General features: G+C 46.2%; 1 protein-coding gene across 1 annotated transcript in view; it reads right to left on the bottom strand.

The window, feature by feature from the left end:
- The window catches only part of GPR137 (G protein-coupled receptor 137), a 613,721-nt gene extending 597,003 nt beyond the window's left edge, over positions 1-16,718 (bottom strand). Inside the window, exon 1 of the mRNA XM_069645139.1 lies at positions 16,424-16,718. The gene's annotated coding sequence lies outside the window, so the exon portion shown is untranslated. The remainder of the gene's footprint in view (positions 1-16,423) is intronic.
- Between the last annotated feature and the right edge of the window lie 1,981 nt (positions 16,719-18,699).

Raw genomic sequence — 18,699 nt, 5'->3', positions numbered from 1 at the left:
GAACATGCCCTTACCACTGGCACCATCATCAAGCACCACTCCTACGAGCTCACACAAAGCAGCCCAAGGCGTAGGTCGATGCGGCTGACTCGCCCTGCACCAGTGCGCATTCCTGCACATACACGTGGACGAAAATAGTACACAGACTCGTTGTGTGTGGGGAGGGAAAGTTGGGGAGGGGGTGTAGGTAGGGATAGTTGGGTGGGATTGTAGAGGTAGTCAAGGGCATTCAAAAATAGTACATTTTCTCACAATATATATGGTGTTCATAACAAAAACATGAGTGGACAATGATCTTTCAGTGTGAGTGCATTTATTCTTGTACAGTGTCCAGTGCCCAGTGTGCTCAATGTCCAGTGCTGTGTGTGTAGCAGGTGCTCAAAAGTAGTGCTGTACAATGTCTGCACGTGTGGCACGTCCATCATTGCCATCGCGGCGCTGGCCATATTCCTCCTCCTCCTCAGTCTCGTACTCAGCCCCTGGTGGTAGCATGTCCATGTCGGGGGGGAAAGAGGACATTGCACCAGATGCACATGTTGTGCAACATGGCACATGCCAGCACAATTTTTCCCACCTTCTCAGGGCTGTACACGAGGACTCCCCCAGATCTGCTAAGGCAGCGGAACCTGGCCTTTAACAGGCCTTAAGTCTGCTCAATGGTGCAGCGAGTGCGTACATGGGCACGGTTGTACGCCTGTTCGTGGCTGCTGTGGGCTGCCTGACGGGGATCATTAGCCATGGCATGAGGGGATACCCAGCATCGCCTGCACGGGATCAAGAGAAAGGGTACATGTCAATTTCCTGGTCGTTCCATGTTAGCACAGGCTGTATAGTGTTCCATTGAGAAGACTAACATGCACAGGCAGAATAGAGCTTAAATTACATCAGTTCTTTTCCGTGTACCAGAAGGGATTACTTTCAGGATGCGTGTGGGGTGTGGCTTGTGTAGTTGCATTCACATGGACCATTCACAGACAATATTACCTCTAACAATTTTCCCAGCAAATGACACAAATGGATGTAAATGTCATTGATGTGTCACATATGATAATCAACTATATGTCCTGGTACAATGGTACTTTTAGCATTTTAATGGTATGCATCTGTGATGTAGTGGTAGTAGCGGTGTGCAGTCTTTATTACAACTCCTTTGTATAGACATGCTTTGAAATCGTGACCCATATGACGAAGGGCAGATTGATGGAATGTGTGTGTGTGGGGTAAAGGGTTTCATATTTGCTATGGGGGGGGTGGATTTTGGGGTGTGAAACGGTGGATTGGGTGACGACGCCACATAGAGATCATATATTAGTGTTAGAGAAGTATATTTCCAATTCAGAGGTTTTTGTTTAGGAGCATTACATTGAAGGGTGTTACATTTGGTAGATATGACGCAGGTACTAACAGGCAGTGTAACTGTCAAATGTCTGTGCATCCACAGGTTTTACAAGGGTGGCAGCTTCTGGATTCTCTGGCTGAGCATTATGTGTTGTGTATTTCATTGACTACGTATTTCCCTATCACTATGCTGTGATGCATTCTGAAATGTGCAGTTTTGGTATGAACTGTATTTTTTACATACATGGCGACAGGGATGTCAAGGCATTGCGCTCTTGCATACTACAACTGTGTTGCAGCTTCAGTTGCACCTACACACTTGCACATGTCATGCCCTCACAACGCTGAGTAGGGTCATGTCCCCTTGAATGTGTGTGGTTTATTATTGTTACAATTGTGGTTAATGATGTTCCTTGCTCCTATTACTCATCTACCTTTGCCTTTCAATTACCTATCCTGACTCTGGGCGCTTTCACAGGGATTTGGTAATTGTATCAGGTATTTGCAGTAGGAGTTATGATGCATTGATGAATGCAGTGTGCTCATCCACTGGTCATGGGTCTCATACTGGGCTATTTTGTGAACACAACACATGTTCTTGTAGTTGAAAAAAGAGGGGGTGAGGGGCGCACTCTAGTTCCCAGTTTTGTATACCTGATGCAAGTAGTAACAGGGTTAAATCCCATCAACTGTCAAGTAATAACAGGGTTAAATCCCATCTGCTGCAGTTCAGTTGCTCTTCTCCTCCAAGCGCTTTCATGTCTCTTACAATCTTCAGGGAGGCAGTCTTTTCAGGTGTTACTAATTAGTCTCAATTTAGGTCTCAGGGACTTCCGGTAGCTGTAGTCACTTCTGGTAACCAGGAACCAACTCCCCTCCAATAGCACAATTTTTTCCCATAATAGTGGGAGGGGAAAAAACCATCAATGTGGCTCTCCTAGGTAGGGCATGATGACCCCGGTGCCGCTGCTTCTAGAGCCGAGGACTCTCGAACCAATGTGTAGAAAAAAGAGGGGGTGAGGTGCGCACTCCAGTTACTAGTTTTGTATACCTGATGCAAGTAGTAACAGAGTTAAATCCCATCAATGATCAAGTAATAACAGGTATACAAAACTGGGAACTAGAGTGCGCGCCTCACCCCCTCTTTTTTCTACACATTGGTTTGAGATTCCCGGGCTCTAGAGGCAGCGGCACCGGGGTCTACACATATGTTCTTGTAGTTAGACTCACTCAGAAGCCAGATATGCTATGCTCTTCACTGCTCTCCCTTTCCCCCAATTCAACACTCCACGTGGCCTTGTAGTTAGCCTCACCTTGCTGCCAGGTATGATGTCCAGCGTGTGGCACCATGTACCAGGGCAACGTGAAGTTCCGCAGCACCATGGCGTCATTTGTAGAACCAGGGAATCTTGCACAGCAATGTGTGATGAGGTGGCGGGCATCACACACCATCTGTACATTGAGGGAATGGTACAGCTTCCTGTTGCGGTACACTACCTTCACAGCATGCCTGACCACTAGCTACACATGTGTGCAGTCCACCACTCCAATTACATTATGCTTGCCTGCAAGTGCATGGAATGCAAATTTTGTGGCATTCACCTCCTCAGCAGTCCGTGGTAAGGCGATGTGGTCCCGTACATGGGACAGGAGTGCATCAAGCACCTGGAAGAGAACACGGGAGAAACAGGGTTGGGAGATACCATGCAGCTGCGCCACTGTGTGCTAATATGTGCCTGTGGCAAGGAAGTGTAGCACAGTCACTACCTTCAGCAAGGGGGGGGGGTGGCTGTCCGGATATTTATGAGGCTCACCAGGTCATCATGTAGTGGTGATGGTGTCCCTGTCTAGCCGGTAAAGGGTGTGGATCTGACCGGGGGTGAGATTGAATGGGTTGGCACTTAGGCGAGGGATTGGTGGCTGCCTGTGGGGTACAACCTGCTGCACATTGGGGATTTGCTGGGCCATGATGGCCCTCCTCCTCATGCGCCTCCGCTGCATCCTCTGCCTGACTGCCTCTTCAATAAGTAGCTCTACAGGCATGTCCTCCAGCTCCAGTACTGCTAGTGCTAATGGTAGAATTGTGGTTTTGGAAGGGGTGTGGGAGTGGTCCTTTTGTGCTGTGGCACAGCCCACTGGGTCCACCTGTGCTGCTTCTGAGCACCTGTGGCATATTTCTACACACCATAATCCACTTAACGCCTGGTCCGCGATGCTGGTTTTTCTGGCATCGTTTTCATATGTTACCGGCACGTCCATGCCGGTGGTTACGTGTCCGTGCTCCTTAGAATGTGCACTCACTTATGCCATGCTGGTATCACAGGCATGGCTGCCGCGTTTCTCCAGAGAAACCGGCAACGGAGTTGCCGGACGCAGTGGGTCCCTTGCGATGCCGTTGTTACCGGCGTCGCAACTCTGACTACACCGGTCTGGAAAAGGGTGCCGGTACAGATATACCGGCACCGCTATTTTCAGACCTGCAAGCTTGTGATGAGGACCAATGTGTCATAATTGAAGGGGGATAGCGTGCCACTTGTGATTGCTGCTAACCAACTCTGAGAGATGTCTGTTCCCCATTTCAGCAGCTGTCCCAACAAATCAGTTTAAGCCCAGCAAGACCAGGGGACTACTAGTCCTTTTTTAAATACTTTTATTCCTGAATATGTTATGCTAAAGGATATTTACACTGCGCACTATCACCACCCGAGTGGTCCCCTGGCGCTCTGGTGGATCTGAAAAGCAAGAGGGTAAGGTGGGGGGTAAGTTAGTAGGACTGAGCAGGACGAAAGAGTAAGAGAGCTGTGATGTGTTGTTGGCAGCTTCAGTTCGGTTTAGGTGTGTTTTTTCAGTTTGTAGCCGGCATGTGCTGTTGTGCGAGGCTGTGTGTGGTTTGTTTTGTTGTTGCAGTGCAGTGTAGTGAAGTGTGTGCGGTTTGTTGTGCTTTAGAGGTATCCTTGTGTTTAGTGAGAGTTTGAGAGCTGTATGCAAAGGGGTGAGCTTTTTAGTAGGGTTGGTTAGTGGCATCACTACCTAGTTATGCCGCCAGGCTAATCGTCACAGTTCTATCTCGATGTGGTGCAAGCTGATCTCCACAATTCTATCTAGATGTGACGCATGTTGATCTTCACAATTCTGTCTAGATGTGACGCAAGGCTAATCTTCGCAATTCTGTCTGGATGTGATGCAAGGTTAATCTTCACAATTCTGTCTAGATGTGAAGCATGGCTAATCGTCACAATTCTGTCTGGATGTGATGCAAGGCTAATCTTCAAAATTCTACCCAATCCATAAATGCCCAGATACAAAGTGTGGCTAACACAATAGGCGTTATGCAAAGTATGATTACCTTAAACATTGAGGTTAGTTTCAAAATGGCTACCTTTTACAAGTGCGGCAAATGCTGACTATTGCTTATAAGCATAGGTGGGCCGAGTGCCTGGGGAAGTGGGATATTAGGTAATGAGACAGGTGGAGTAGTTAATGGAGTACAGTAGTGGCTGTACCCCCTACCACACCATGCTTACCTTATCAGTTGCTGCCGGTTGACGGCTGCAAGCTTCCCTGGTGAACATGGGCTGGCGCTGCTTCTTCAGGAGCTGCCCTTTGCCTTGGGGTCTTCAGCTGGCGGGCTGCCTGGGCTTGGGCTGCCATGGGGGACACTGATAAGAAGCACCTCCCTCTGAGAAGGACCCAGTCAACAGAAGGGGAGTCGGGCGGAAAGAGGGCATGGCCGAGGGCGCCAGGTACGGTGGAGGCCTGGTAAGGTGAAATAAGGATGAAGAAAGAAGAAAAAAGGGCAGAAAGTGGCAGAAATAGAGGCAGAGGCCAGGAAAGATGAAAAAGGAGGAAGAAAGGAGAGAACAGGGCAGAGAAACAGCAGAAAGGAACAAAAATGAAGGCACAGGGCACAGTGAGGGAGAAGGGGTATACTCACCTCACAGGGGCCAGGATGCAAGATGGACTGCATCGTCCTGGTCCCAGAAAGGTTTAGGCACCTTCTGAGGGGGACCCAAACAGGGGAATGGGAGGCCGGCGGGGCGGTGGGAAGAGGGCAGGGCAGAGGTCGCCTAAGAGAGCCCGTTACTGTAGAGGCCTGGTAAGGTGAAAAAAGGAGAAAGAAAGAAAGAAAGAAAGAAAGAAAGAAAGAAAGAAAGAAAGAAAGAAAGAAAGAAAGAAAGAAAGAAAGAAAGAAAGAAAGAAAGAAAGAAAGAAAGAAAGAAAGAAAGAAAGAAAGAAAGAAAGAAAGAAAGAAAGAAAGAAAGAAAGAAAGAAAGAAAGAAAGAAAGAAAGAAAGGGGCAGGAAAATGGCAGAAAGTGGCAAAAATGGAGGCAGAGGTCTGGAAAGAGGAAAACGGAGGAAGGAGAGAAAATGGCAGAAAGACAGGAAAAAGGAACAAAAATGAAGGCACAGAAAGCGAGAAGGGGGACACTGACCTCACAAGGGCCGGGATGCACGTTGGGGAGGCTGGGGAACGGAAATGGCACTGCAAGCACCGAGTGCACGCTGTTTAAGACAGCAAAACTATTTTACATGCCCAAAAGTGTAGATTAACGGGTCGCAGACCCTAATGCAGCAAACTCACCACTAGAGGATGGATGGCAATAATGTCGAGCTGATGTCTAGGGATGAGACCCTCGCCGAGTTCCTGGTGGCAAGCAAGGCTCAATCATGGGTCGGGTGGGCTGGGAGGCGTGCGGGTTGTGGATTGAGAATTCTGGAGGGTTGGGGACGCTGGGAAAGGGAAATGGCACTGCAAGCACCGAGCGCACACTGTTTAAGACAGCAAAAGTATTTTAAATGCACAAAAGTGCAGATTAACGGGTTTCAGACCCCAATGCAGCAAACTCACCAGTTGATGTCCACAATTAAAAATAAAAAGGCAGTAACCGGGCGATATTTAAAATGATAAATTTCTCATGAGACGACGGCTCCGACCCAACCTGTAATGTAACAACTGTAGGAACAATGCTTTAAGCACTAAAAGACTTTCAATAAATGGTGTTTTTAATTGTTTTCAATTACATTTCAGCATCCGCCCAAAATACCTATTAAACAAAGAAAGTTCCATTTACTTATATAGTAGACTTTGCAGAAGCTATGGAATAGTAAAACCAGTTAGTGGCACTAACTGCAGAGCCACCTATTGGCCAAACTGGTAGGAAGCGATCTGCAGCCAGCAACCATTCTCTACAGGTGCCTTGCCGGACCTCTGCAAGTACCACATCTTATTTCTAACAGGATCTACGTATCCACACGTTAAAAAGCCTATGGGGGGCTTGTTGATGCACGCCCAATGTGCAGATCACAGCCCCATCCGCATAACCAAGCAATGGACTGGGTCGGCACTGGATGGCCACCTCAATATTATGTGCATCCAATTGGAGTGTTAACGTTTACAGCTACCTTCACAAATTCAGTAAATATGTTTAGGATTTCTATAAAGAAAAAAGTAAGACTTGCCATACATACGTGTAACAGTTGTAACATACCTGAAAAAGTCACCTCATAAAAATTGAAGACTAGTGCAGGACAGATACGGCCCTCAGCAGTGATTTCCTTGCTTATTCTGAATTGTTCAACTTCTGTTATAGTATGTCTATGGTATATGTAAGTACAGTTTGCACTTCTATGGTGAGGCCCTTTATTTAACTCTCTGTTTGGGGGTGCCTGCAATGCTCCATCCAATGCAGTTCCTTCTCAATGCAAGTGCAACCTTCACTGCTGTAACCCACAATGCATATGTTCCTTGTGTTAATCTTGCATTGTTGATACGCACAACGTTCCTGTTCCATGTGAGGAAAGCATGTTCTACTGAGATCCATGGTATACCATATATATATATCAGGAGTGGAGTGTGCACTGCTGAAGGCTATGTCACACAGGTTTTATATGAGAGGAGCTTCTACTGCGGAGACACATTCCTTATATATTCTGTGTGTGGGAATCTTCTACCCTTGCTTTACACCTTGTACTGATCACCTCAACCTGTTTTACATGATTAAAGCTTCCATTGGGGTAGCTCCGATTCACCTTCTCAGTGTGTTTGGGGGAAGCCTACACATTCCTACGGAAGCTGACCTGCCCTGTGTAAGTAACGTGTTAAAAAGCTTATATTGCACTTGTACCCTCTCTTTACGTGCAAGGGAAACTCAGAGTGTTAGTGCTCATTTGTTCCATTTGTGAGAGGGTGTCTGTGCCACTGTACTGTGTGCTTTATTAATTGTGAAAGAAACCTGCTTTCATGTACGAATGCAGAAAGCTGCTGCATGATAAGGATTTCCATACAGTTTTAACTCTGCGCATGTCGGCTGGATGTCAAATCGTTTTTTTTGTTATTGTTGTTCATTGAATTTTCAGAAACACACCTACAGCGCAACGGCAACAGGCCGTCAAAGTTAAAAAATAGGGAGTATAATACTCCCACCTCAAAATCCTATCTGAAGCACTGGCCTCCAGTACGGGAGATGTAGAACTTCTGGACCCGAACCGGGTCCAGCCGATGTAATCATTCCTCTGTCTTGGATGGGTGAGGCGGAGGGAAAAACACCTAAAGATGGATCTTCTGAGAAAGATGGAAATCAGACCTCCTTTGGCAGAAAGGAGGGTCTCACTCTCAACGTCCCCTTCTCTTTGGAAAAAATCTAAATAGGGAGGTAAAAGAGGCAACGCCGGGAGCTCACTCGCCCGTCTCGCTGAAGTGATGGCAACCTGGAAGTTCATGTAATGGTGAGTAACCTAATAGAACATGAATGAAGGGTGCATAAGGAGAACCCATAAGAAATGGCAAAATGAAATTCAAAAACCACACTGGAACTACAAACTGGCCGGATGAAAATTGGTCACACAAACCAAGCAAAAACTGCATTACAGTGGGGAATGTGAAGAACAAGCTCTGTTCAAGGGAAAAGTGAAATAGCAGTGAGGTAACCCTTTACAGTGTCAATCTGCAGGTGTGCCTGGGCCAAAGAAAACAGAATATCCAACACAGGGTATTGTGGACTGGATAAAGGTCCAGGTCTCTCTCCCGGCACCAGATCAAAAATTGATCTCAGAGCATAAATGGATTTCGTAGCGGGCCACTGAGCTTAGAGGAAAGCATCGAGGACATTGTAAGACTCCTTGTATCTCAGCCTCCCAGTACTCAAGCATGAAGTTTAAGGCTGTTGAGGTTCGGGTGGAGGACCTGCCCCTCCGAATGAGAGAGCTCCTCGGAAGGCGCCAGGGAGTGCAGATGGACATGTCCAGCAACTCCGGATATCACACTCTCCGGGCCCAGTCTTGATGATCAGGATCAACGTGGTGCGAACAGGCGCAATGTCCTCAGAATCAGCAGAACGACAGGAATCAATCGGAATGCATAAAAAAGGTCAAAGTCCACTTAACAGCCTGCTCGTCCCCCACAGCTCCCCGATGAGGAAATTCCCTGCAGCAGAGAAACTCGCACTTCCCGTTGACACTGGAAGGAGTTCCACAACAGGAGAAGATCTCCTCCAGAACTTCCTGACAGAGCTCCCACTCATGGGAGGCTGAAGTCTAGCTGCTCAAGGAATCTGTTGTGACATTCTCTTGTCTTACCAAAGGCAAGAACCCTATGCCCTCTCATTTGTTGAGGTAGTGCATGGCCACTGTGTTGTTCGTCATGATCAGCACAGTCTTGTGTTTCACAGAGGGGAGGAAAGCAAACAGTGCCAGCCTGACCAACCTCAGCCTTATTGCCCCCAGCTCCAGCAAGTTGATGTGTTCCTGAGACCCGTAGGCACAGATTAAATTGGCAAAGTTGTGTTTGTTTAGCATCAGTTGGCCTAGTGAGCCACAAGTAACTCCTGGTAGCTGTTGATGTCAAGCCAACCAGGTTCTTCTAGGCTGCAAGCAGGATGAATAGCTCCCAGCTCCTCTCAATGTCAAACCCTGCATGGGTTCACCTCAAGAAAATATTCTTAAAAATACATTCCAGTAAGGCCTCAAACATGGTCCTCTAAAATTATACAATCTAAATTGATCACACGGTAAAGCTCTGTGTTCCAGATCCAGTACTTCAAACACGGCCAATTGCAAGTAAAGTCTCTGTCAGCTACCCAGATCAATCCTTAACTGAAGGCAATCCTGAACATGAGGTTTCGCATCCCCAAATTGACATAAATGAAACTTAGGACATTTAAGATGCAAAGCACAACTTTCGACATAACTCCACAATGATATGACTTAGAGCCAAAAGAAAATGTTTTTCGAAATCACAACAATCTCCCATACAAAATGAATACATTTGACATGTTCATATTTATTAATTGCTAAAATCATATGACGTTGTCAAAATTAATCTTACAAACTCGGGTCCTGGATTTGTGAGGAAAAGGTAGATCTACACATCCTTATTTCTTTAATGGGAGGGATTCCCATACAGAGATATGGGCAAAAGCATGATTACGAGCCCGAAGTGTTCATAACACACCCCTGTCACATGCTGAAATAATGCTGGCCTATTAAAAAAGTGTGTATTCGCTGGGAGTGTCATACTGTTAAACAAGCAAATGGAAAGAATTGACCAATTTAAAAAAGTGTTATGTCAGCTATGACATACGGTGGGAAAAGTACACATAATATAAGCATAAACACACATGAAGTGGGGGAGCTCTGGGATTGCAAAGGCTGCATACATCCTCTGTCCAACTGGATGAGTTCAAAGCTTGGATAAGATCTAGAGATGAGAGCGACCGTTGCCTTATCCAAGAGGAAGCCTGGAGCAGATATTACCTGATGGAACAGAGACCATAGGGGCACGGCTGACTGGGAGATTACCTGAAAGCTTTGAGGATCCCTGCTGGTGCGGTGCATTAAAAGAATGATCTAAAGGAGTATAACATAAATCCTCAATGCATTTTCCTGTTAAGTCCCTGTAGTGGGAGGACTTGGGGCAAAAGGGTCAGGGGGGGGGAAATTACCACTAAGGCAGGCAGATTCTAAATAGAAAGCTTTGCTATTTGGTGTGAAATGCACCTTGCTTTCTCACTATACTCAAACCCAAGTGAGATCTGATTAAGTGCAGAATAGATAGCATTTCCTACGAAGAGAGCACAGTGTCTGATAAATCATAACCAAATGAATGCAAATATAATGTTGTCGCATATTAGTGTGAAATGTATCCTGCTTTCTGTGCATATTCAAAGGTAGGTTGGGTTAAATTGGAAACCAATAACATTTCTACACAGAGAACACAGGATGTTGTCAACCAAAGGAAAGTAAATCATATTATGTATGTTTTCACAGGTGTAGTATTACACTGGATTTGTAGACTGGTGTACAACCGATCGAAACATTTTGAACTGTGTAATCCTTAGATACATAAAAAGAGATACTTAAAAAGACGTATTGGGATTGGGAGCTCAGCTGGGCCATTTCTATTTCCATAGAGAATAATGCAATTTCAAATGAACAGTAAACATTTCACCAATGATATTGGCCCTCATTATATGTTTGGTAGTATCCCATCAGTAAATCTGACGGGCTACCACCAAATGGTAATACCGTTACCAGCGGAATTAACGGAAGATAACAGGTTCCGGCAACAGTATGCTCATCCCCATTCCACAGGACTCCATGGGAGAATTGCTGGTAATACTGGTGCCGGTAACACCCGCTATTTTTTGCTAGTGGCGTGTCTGACTTACCTTCAGCTCTTGGCTGGAGGTAAATCAGGACAACCCACCAGAAAGCTTGTAGTTTGGCGGTGCGGGAAAAGTGGCATTTCAGCCACTTTTTTCCTCCACCACCAAACTTGTAATGAGGCCCATTGTGTTGAAGTGAGAAGACCCTGAATTAGATAAACCCGAATAATCCAAGGAAATTTTGGGGAATAGTTACCATAAAACCAGAAAATCAAAATGTTGGGCTGATACATAATGTAGATAAATCTAAATTCTGTGTGTTCTAAATTGATAGGAGAGCATTCTTAAACTCAAGTCTGGAGATTGCGATGAAACCCACTAGTGCGTGTATTTCATTTGCATACACATGCTAGAAACCAATCGCACCACATCGCACATGGGAACACATGGCTAAAGGGAAATATCTAGCAAATGCATATTTCTGTGTAACCTTTCTCTGATATCAATCCTTGGTTTTTGATATTGGAGAAAATAAAGTATTTTGGGAAATCTGCACTTCATTAAAAGAAAGTTGTTTTTTATGTATATGTGTTTGGAAGTATTTAAACACACTGGTCAATAAGCGTGATGCAAGGACTGAATTTTACTATTACTAGAACACAAAGGCCCTATGCTGACATGCGCTGGTCGTGTGGAAATTGCTATCAATCACAAAAATTCAGATGGACAACAAATAAAGTGCTAGCTGATATTTATTATGTGTTCACTGCTAAATGTCTTTTATTGCATTTTCAAACCTTGGAAAATATTAGGATGAAGCCCAGTTTAGCTTGGGGCAAAAATACATCTGCCAATGCCTATGACATTTGGGAAATTGTTATGTAAGGAGATGATGATGGGTGTATTTTCCATTTGACGAAATTGTGGAAGATAATCAAAGCAATACTGAGGATTATCAAGACATTTCTTTCTTGACTTTGGACTCATATTAATGTATTTTATTTGACGGAATATGTAAAATAACTGAATCAACATTAAGATTCTCAATTAATTTTACTTTGGATGTAGAGAATGATGCAGGTTATATTGAATGTATTAAACGTTTACTAAATGCTAAACTATATAATGATACAAAACAAAATAAAAATGCTGACCCCACCCTCCCCTCAAGAGTGAAGTCTTGTAATAAGTTAAACCTTGTATCTCATAACAGAGACCCCATATCAAGACCTCATACGAAGATCTTTCAACCCTTACTTGGGGCGAATGACTCTATGTCACCTGGTCTATCAGCTGGGGAGGAGACGCACAACGCAGACACCGCCGTTATTCCACGGAAGCAGCGCAGCCTGGAGGTGGGGCCACAGAGTGTGCATAGTTGGCGAGCAGCCCGCAGAATTCCACTGGGTCCACAAACGCCGACCAAACAAAGTTTGCTGCTCACTTCCCGAGAGATGCCGAAAAAGAATGGAGAAGAGACACCGGCAAGCCTAGGAGAAGGCTGTCGCCGGAAGAAGCCACAGAAAGCGATACCGGCAAGCCTAGGAGAAGGTTGCCACCAGAGGAAGCCAGAGAAAGAGACACAGGTGAGCTCATGAGAAGGCCACCACGGGAGAAAGTCCAAGACAGAGACACTGGCGAGCTGGAAATCTGCCGCCAGAGAACACCAGAAAGCAGTACGATGTAAGGGAGTCCGCCTCCACTGGACCCACCGACCTTCTCTGGAAAGAGTACCGTAGAGTATCGGGTACATGGCTTGGGCATTAAAAAAGGGAGGTGGGTGGTCAAAATCCGCAACGAACAGGGGGAAATACAAAACCCTAAAAGGGAGGCGAGGACTGTGAAAATGCTGGTCACCACCCCATGAACAGATACATATAGCCCACATGAAAACAGAGACACAAGGACAGCTTGAGAGAGACAGATCAAGCCATGTGGATAAAAGCACCAATCATATAGATGATACGGATATTAAGAACAAGGAAACATCCGAGCAGGATGTAAACCCAGGGGCTGGAGGGCCCATTAAAGGCCTAAAGCGACCAAACAAAGACACGACTCGAAGATAACAAGCAGGGCTAGGAGGTACATGAGAGACGGTAGACCATAGCACGATTACAACCCTTAGAGGCCTAAATGCTCTTGAAAGGGGTCGGTTGGGAAAGGCCAAATACAGAGAAATGTGATGAACATTTATTTTCAACAGTTACCCGAGAAGGGGGTCAGCTACAAGAGCCTAACAGCCAAAGCCTAACAGGCATTTACTTTACGAATTATCATGTGTGTATAGTGGTAGAGCCAGTTAGTTAAATTAGACTTCGGACTGAGGACAGAAACTAAACGTCGCAACGAGCACCAGAGATCTTCAGTTGGAGATAGGGAACCTCAGTGTTGAACTGAGGTCAAGTGAGTGTGTTTTTCATTTAAGTTAATAAAGATTTTTTCTGTTTAACCATGTCCAGTGATCCGACTCTTATTTCTAGCAACCCACACTTGCCACTGCCTATATGTTAAAAGGGCAGTATTGGAATACTTGCAACATACTGAACCCATCAGACTGACAAACTATTAGTGACATTTGAATCAGGGGGTGCAGGAAAGAATCCATAGTAATCAGCAGATGGATTTGAAAGGTCATTCTCATGGCTTATGAGAGGGCAGAGCAGCATCCACTTGGGCATGTTTAGGGTAGTGCCACGAGGAGTGTGGCACCATCTTGGGCCAGTGCAGAGGGTGTGTCCTTGCAAGAAACGGTAGGGTTGACCCTTGGGCAAGCCAGAATACCTTCATAAGACAATACAAGTAGTTGTATAGAGAAGACCATCGGCCCACCTCGTTTGGAATTGGAGTACAACAATCTGGAACTCAATAGATTTGGGTGATTTCAGAAATTTAAAACGGAATAAAGATGGTAATGGGGCAATGCAAGCATCAGTGCCAGCGTGGTTTGTCAGAGGGCCGTTACCATTCAGATAGTTTGGATAGCTCTCAAAGGTAAGTATTGGGATGAGGAAGGGGCTGTGAGTGTATTGGTGGGATTACTTGCACACCACCTTCGAATTCTTAATCTCCCTAGTCACATTACCGACTTCACACTGCACCCTTCCTGGTGTGGGAGGGGTCCTATGACTAAGATGAGGGAGTACAAAATGAGGTTCGAGTGCAAGCTTGGGAAGGGGAAGGAGGATTCCTGGAATGGAGGTGGGACCTCAAAGAAAGTACTGGGATGAGGAAAAGAGGGGCTAGGAGTAAGGATGATTAAAAGAAAGGCAATTTGACATTTGCTCTTTAGGAACCTCAATTTTGTTTTAAAAATGTTATGCTTTTCTCTGAACACATGTTGATCAACCAGAGCTGTAAACTATGTATTAAAGTGCCCACATTACAGATTGGGCTCAAATCCCATCGCATCTGAGCCACCTCATCATGGTTGCCGTTTCAACACTTTTTCTATTGTAGGCAAGCACCCCATACCGCCCTACACCACTAGCCTAAAAAACATAAATATATAATCCCTTTTCTCCAACGCAACCCCTTAATAAATTCTGCGAGAAATCTGCTGCAACGAGGTTGGCGGGTTCCTATTACATATTGAGCAACACAGGGGTCTTTTTCAACAGTTTTTTTAAGTCTTCATTATAAACTGTATCACTTCCACGCACTCGCAATTTTGGCAGATAAGGGACATTAAGGGAGAATTGTTTACCCATGGTCACACACTTTAAAGCACTGGTCTTCAAACTTTTTACGCTTGCTCCCCCTCCCCCAAGTGGAGGGACATAAATATTTCCCCCAGATATGCCATAGCGACCGAGCGTAGCGAGGGAGCCTGAACCAATCAAGGGAGGTTCGGGGGTATTCCCCCCTAGAATTTTTTTTAAATAATGGGTTAAGATGTTGCATTTTAGAGCATACTTTTTTTAAAAAATGGGTAAAAAGCCAAACAGTATGCAATTGGTGCTGCGGGGCCCACGGGGCAGTCATGACATTTTTTACTGGACATCCATGATAGAAGTCCAGTAAAAAGATACCATCATCCCTGGGTCCCACAGCGCCTAATACAATCAACATGATTATGTGTGTATGCAAGGAGCTGGGGGGCTCAGGGGAAAGGCATGGTAGTTTTGACTAGACATGATAGATGTCCAGCAGAAAAATATCATCCCTGTCCCCTGGGCTCCACAGAGCCTCAGAAGGAGAGCTGATTTTGGTAGGTGGGTAGGGGGATTGTGCAACAAAGGCATTTTTAAAATGCCTTTGTTGTACAACCCTCCTCCACCACACTCCACGGACCAACACAAACACATTCACACAGCAAGCACTTTACCATTCACACGAGCACCCATCATCATACACTCACTCATAACACAAGCATTAACGCAGCCATGCACATATTTAGATAAAAAATAAATGAACATAAATGTATCTTCTAACCCCGGTCCTGAGGTTTCCTGCCCAGCGCTCCAGCTCCTGCATCATGAAACGGAATCTGGAAGCAAGAACTTCCTGGTTCCTGCAAATGCGTGCAGGGGCCTGAGTGTGGGTGCTGAAACGCCCCGCTCCGGGCTGCTCTCTCCGTATGTGCGAGGAGGCACAGGAATGCCCCCTCGCACATATAGACATGCAGTTCCCCAGCCAGCATTTCCAATGAGCTATGCAAGGCTTGAGAAGCAACACGCCCCCAGTCTTGCATGGCTCAGTGAGCAAGTACAGCTGGGGAGCTGAACTGTCAAAGAGAAACAGTGTTTCCCTTTGACAGTTCTGCCATCCCAAGAGCACTCCCTCAGTTGGAAAAAGCCACTGAGGAAACGCTCAGTGTTTCACTGGGCTGGCTCCAGTCAGGCTTGGACTGGCCTATAGGGCAATGCCTGAACCAAAAATGCTAAATGCCAGCTTGGGTCTGTTTTTTTGGTAAAAATTGGCCACTTTTCTGGCTAATGTGGGCGAGTTTGATTAGTTACTTCACTATTTTAGGCTGGGGTCTCACACCCTCTTGGAATGCGGCCGCTCCCCCCTGCGGGGAATCAGGGTTGCCCCACAGTTAGAAGACCTCTGCTTAAAGTGATCAAGCTGGGGTGGTACCATGTCCTGCCCACCTTGTTGAGGTCCTTTCACTTTTGGTTAAACAGACAATTTAAGCGCGTGGGGATTTTTAGGATGATGGGAGGGCATGAGGGCTCCCCCTTTCCCGGCCCCCCTAAAAAAATGCTGCAAAAAATGTTGGGAAACACAGCGACGTGTCCGGGATCCATAATAGTGACGGTTAATATGCATAGAACAAAAGGTATTCCTCTCTTACATTTCTCATGGCAAATTAATGTAACTTCTCATTAAGCATTATAATATGAAAAATGTATTTCACTGCGTGACGTCATGCTCTGCCTCATCACTATCGATACATATGCAAGTTCCAGTCCCTGCACCCCTTTTTCATCATGGGGTTTTTACACATCCATGAATTTAGGCATCTGTCAATACTCACAAGATATTAATTTCAAACCCTTATTTTCATCAACCTTTTCAGCATTATTTTCATCTTGTTCTCATAAGCGCCAAATGTTTCCGGTTCATAAGATCCATCTCCCATACGTCACTCTGTATAAAACCCAAACGTATACGTTAATCGATGACGTCACCCCATGACGTCACAACATCACTAATGCCGAGATTAAATCTCCGAATTCCACTTCCAATTTGAAAGGCAAAAACCACACCCACAACCCCCGGGCCCATTTTACCGGTTTACGTCTCCCTTCTCGCAGCCACCGCTTACTTACACTATGTTAACGGTTCGTTCCTATTAGAGGAACGGCCCTAGCAGCGCCTCTTAGTCATGTGACTTATTCATAACAATACGACCTATATAATACCTTGTGATTTATGTACCTCGAGGTTATTTCCATACCGCCTACGTCACGATCCAACGTCATGATTGGTGTACGAGCGAGCCGGAAACTGAAGTGTAGCTAACTTGTTGGCTACAAGATGGCGAGAACTCTAGCCAGTTCCATGCTAACTTCTCATGCGAATTGCACGTTATTGTTCGGAATCGGGGGGTTGGGGTATGGTCCTGTAGAGAATAGTGTGCTCGAGAGAGCTATGCGTATGAGAGATTGATGAGTTCTCTTGCAGAGCTTCATAAAGGGTAAATCCAGGGAAACAATTGGGACGGAACAAGTTGGAGCCGGCAAAAATTGCCTTTCCAGACCGCTGTTCCGTGTAGACAAGAAGTCCAAAGCTCCATAATTTGAGGAAACTCTGCCCCTGATTGCCACGGGTCTCCTGAACGCTAGCTGCGTATTTGAAGTCTCGATGCATGCAGCAATATGCAGCGACTACGTCAGAAAGTCCTTTGGTCACCAGGACAGCTCAAACAGAGGTGTAGCCCAGATTGTCTAAGAAGTGGTGCCTGACCGCTAATGTAGTTGTGCCCACCCCAGTGACATTAACATCTGTAATTACCCACATAGTGCTGCTGAATCGGCATTTACAGACTTTGGGTTGGGTTGGCCTTTGTTGTGGGGAACCTGTACCCCCGCGATGTTCCGTGTACCCCTGCACCCGCCACAGACTCACACAACAAGACGTCCGCTCGGTTCGGCTGCACTGACCGTTGGGGCAGGCCCCCTTTATTTAAAGGCCCGCAGCGGAGTGCAACGTCACTCTGCCGTGTGCCAAAGCCCTTAAAGGGGCAGCACCACACTCCTCCTTTTTTATGAGGACAAACAATTAACAGTATAAACATAAAACTCAAAAACCAACTTAATAACATGAAACCATGCAACTATGACCCCACTGGGCCCCTTTAATCACAGCCACCTGGGTCCTCGTACAACTAGCGCACCCCACTGAGGTCGCTCTGGATTACTGTTCCGAGACATAGTCACTGAGGCGAACAGATTTCCCTCGCCCGTCCTCAGGAGGTACCTCCTGCTCACCTCTGGGAGGGGAGTTCCATCGGCGGCCTTTACACCGACCGAAGACCCGCGCCCTCATCTGGGACCTCTACGATGTCCTGTTCCTGGGGTACTTCTGTCCTGATTTCTCCCAATCTTTTGAAGAAACTCACGTTACTCGTGACCGATGCCCTGCCATCCGAGGCCGTCACCATGGACCCTTTTACCGCTACCACGTCCAACGGCTCAGGTTCGTATGTCAGGGATAACTTCCCATTTTTTGATCAGCACCTCATCCCGGGCACAAGATGCTGAGGTCTGAGCCCTCTCACGTTCTCTTGTTCAGTCCTCAGTCTGCGGTCTTGCTCCACTTGCTGGTCATCAATGACCCCCGTTTCCTTTTCTCTGACCTCTGGTAGGAGCCCCCTCGGGCACCGCTTGAATAGTACCTCCGCCAGGGCAACTCCCGTGGAGGTGTGGGTGGTTCAGTAGACATGCAGGAATTGGTATAGCACCCTTTCCAGGCATCGTCCTTGCCCCTGTGCTATGCGGAACACCTTGTTTAAGGTGTGCATCAGTCTCTCCGCCTCCCCATTTGCCCTGGACCAGAGCGGAGTGATTTTCCTGTGTTGAACCCTGTAATCGTCCATAAGAGCTGCAAACCGCTTGTATTGGAATGGCGCTCCATTGTCCGAACACAGGGTTTTCGGGAGTCCATGAGCGGCGAAGACCTTTTCCATGGCCACCATGACATGCTCGAAGGCCACCGACTCAATAAATTCGACTTCGGGGTACCTAGAGTATTCGTCCACTACCACCAGGAAGTGGGTACCCTGCGTTGTGGAGCCAAAATCGGCATGTA

This window comes from Ambystoma mexicanum, chromosome 2p (genome assembly GCF_040938575.1).
Source record: "Ambystoma mexicanum isolate Mex_15411 chromosome 2p, UKY_AmexF1_1, whole genome shotgun sequence".
Classification (NCBI taxonomy): Eukaryota; Metazoa; Chordata; class Amphibia; order Caudata; family Ambystomatidae; genus Ambystoma; species Ambystoma mexicanum.
The sequence above is the reverse complement of the archived record's forward strand: the minus strand, read 5'-3'. Positions and strand labels throughout refer to the sequence as shown.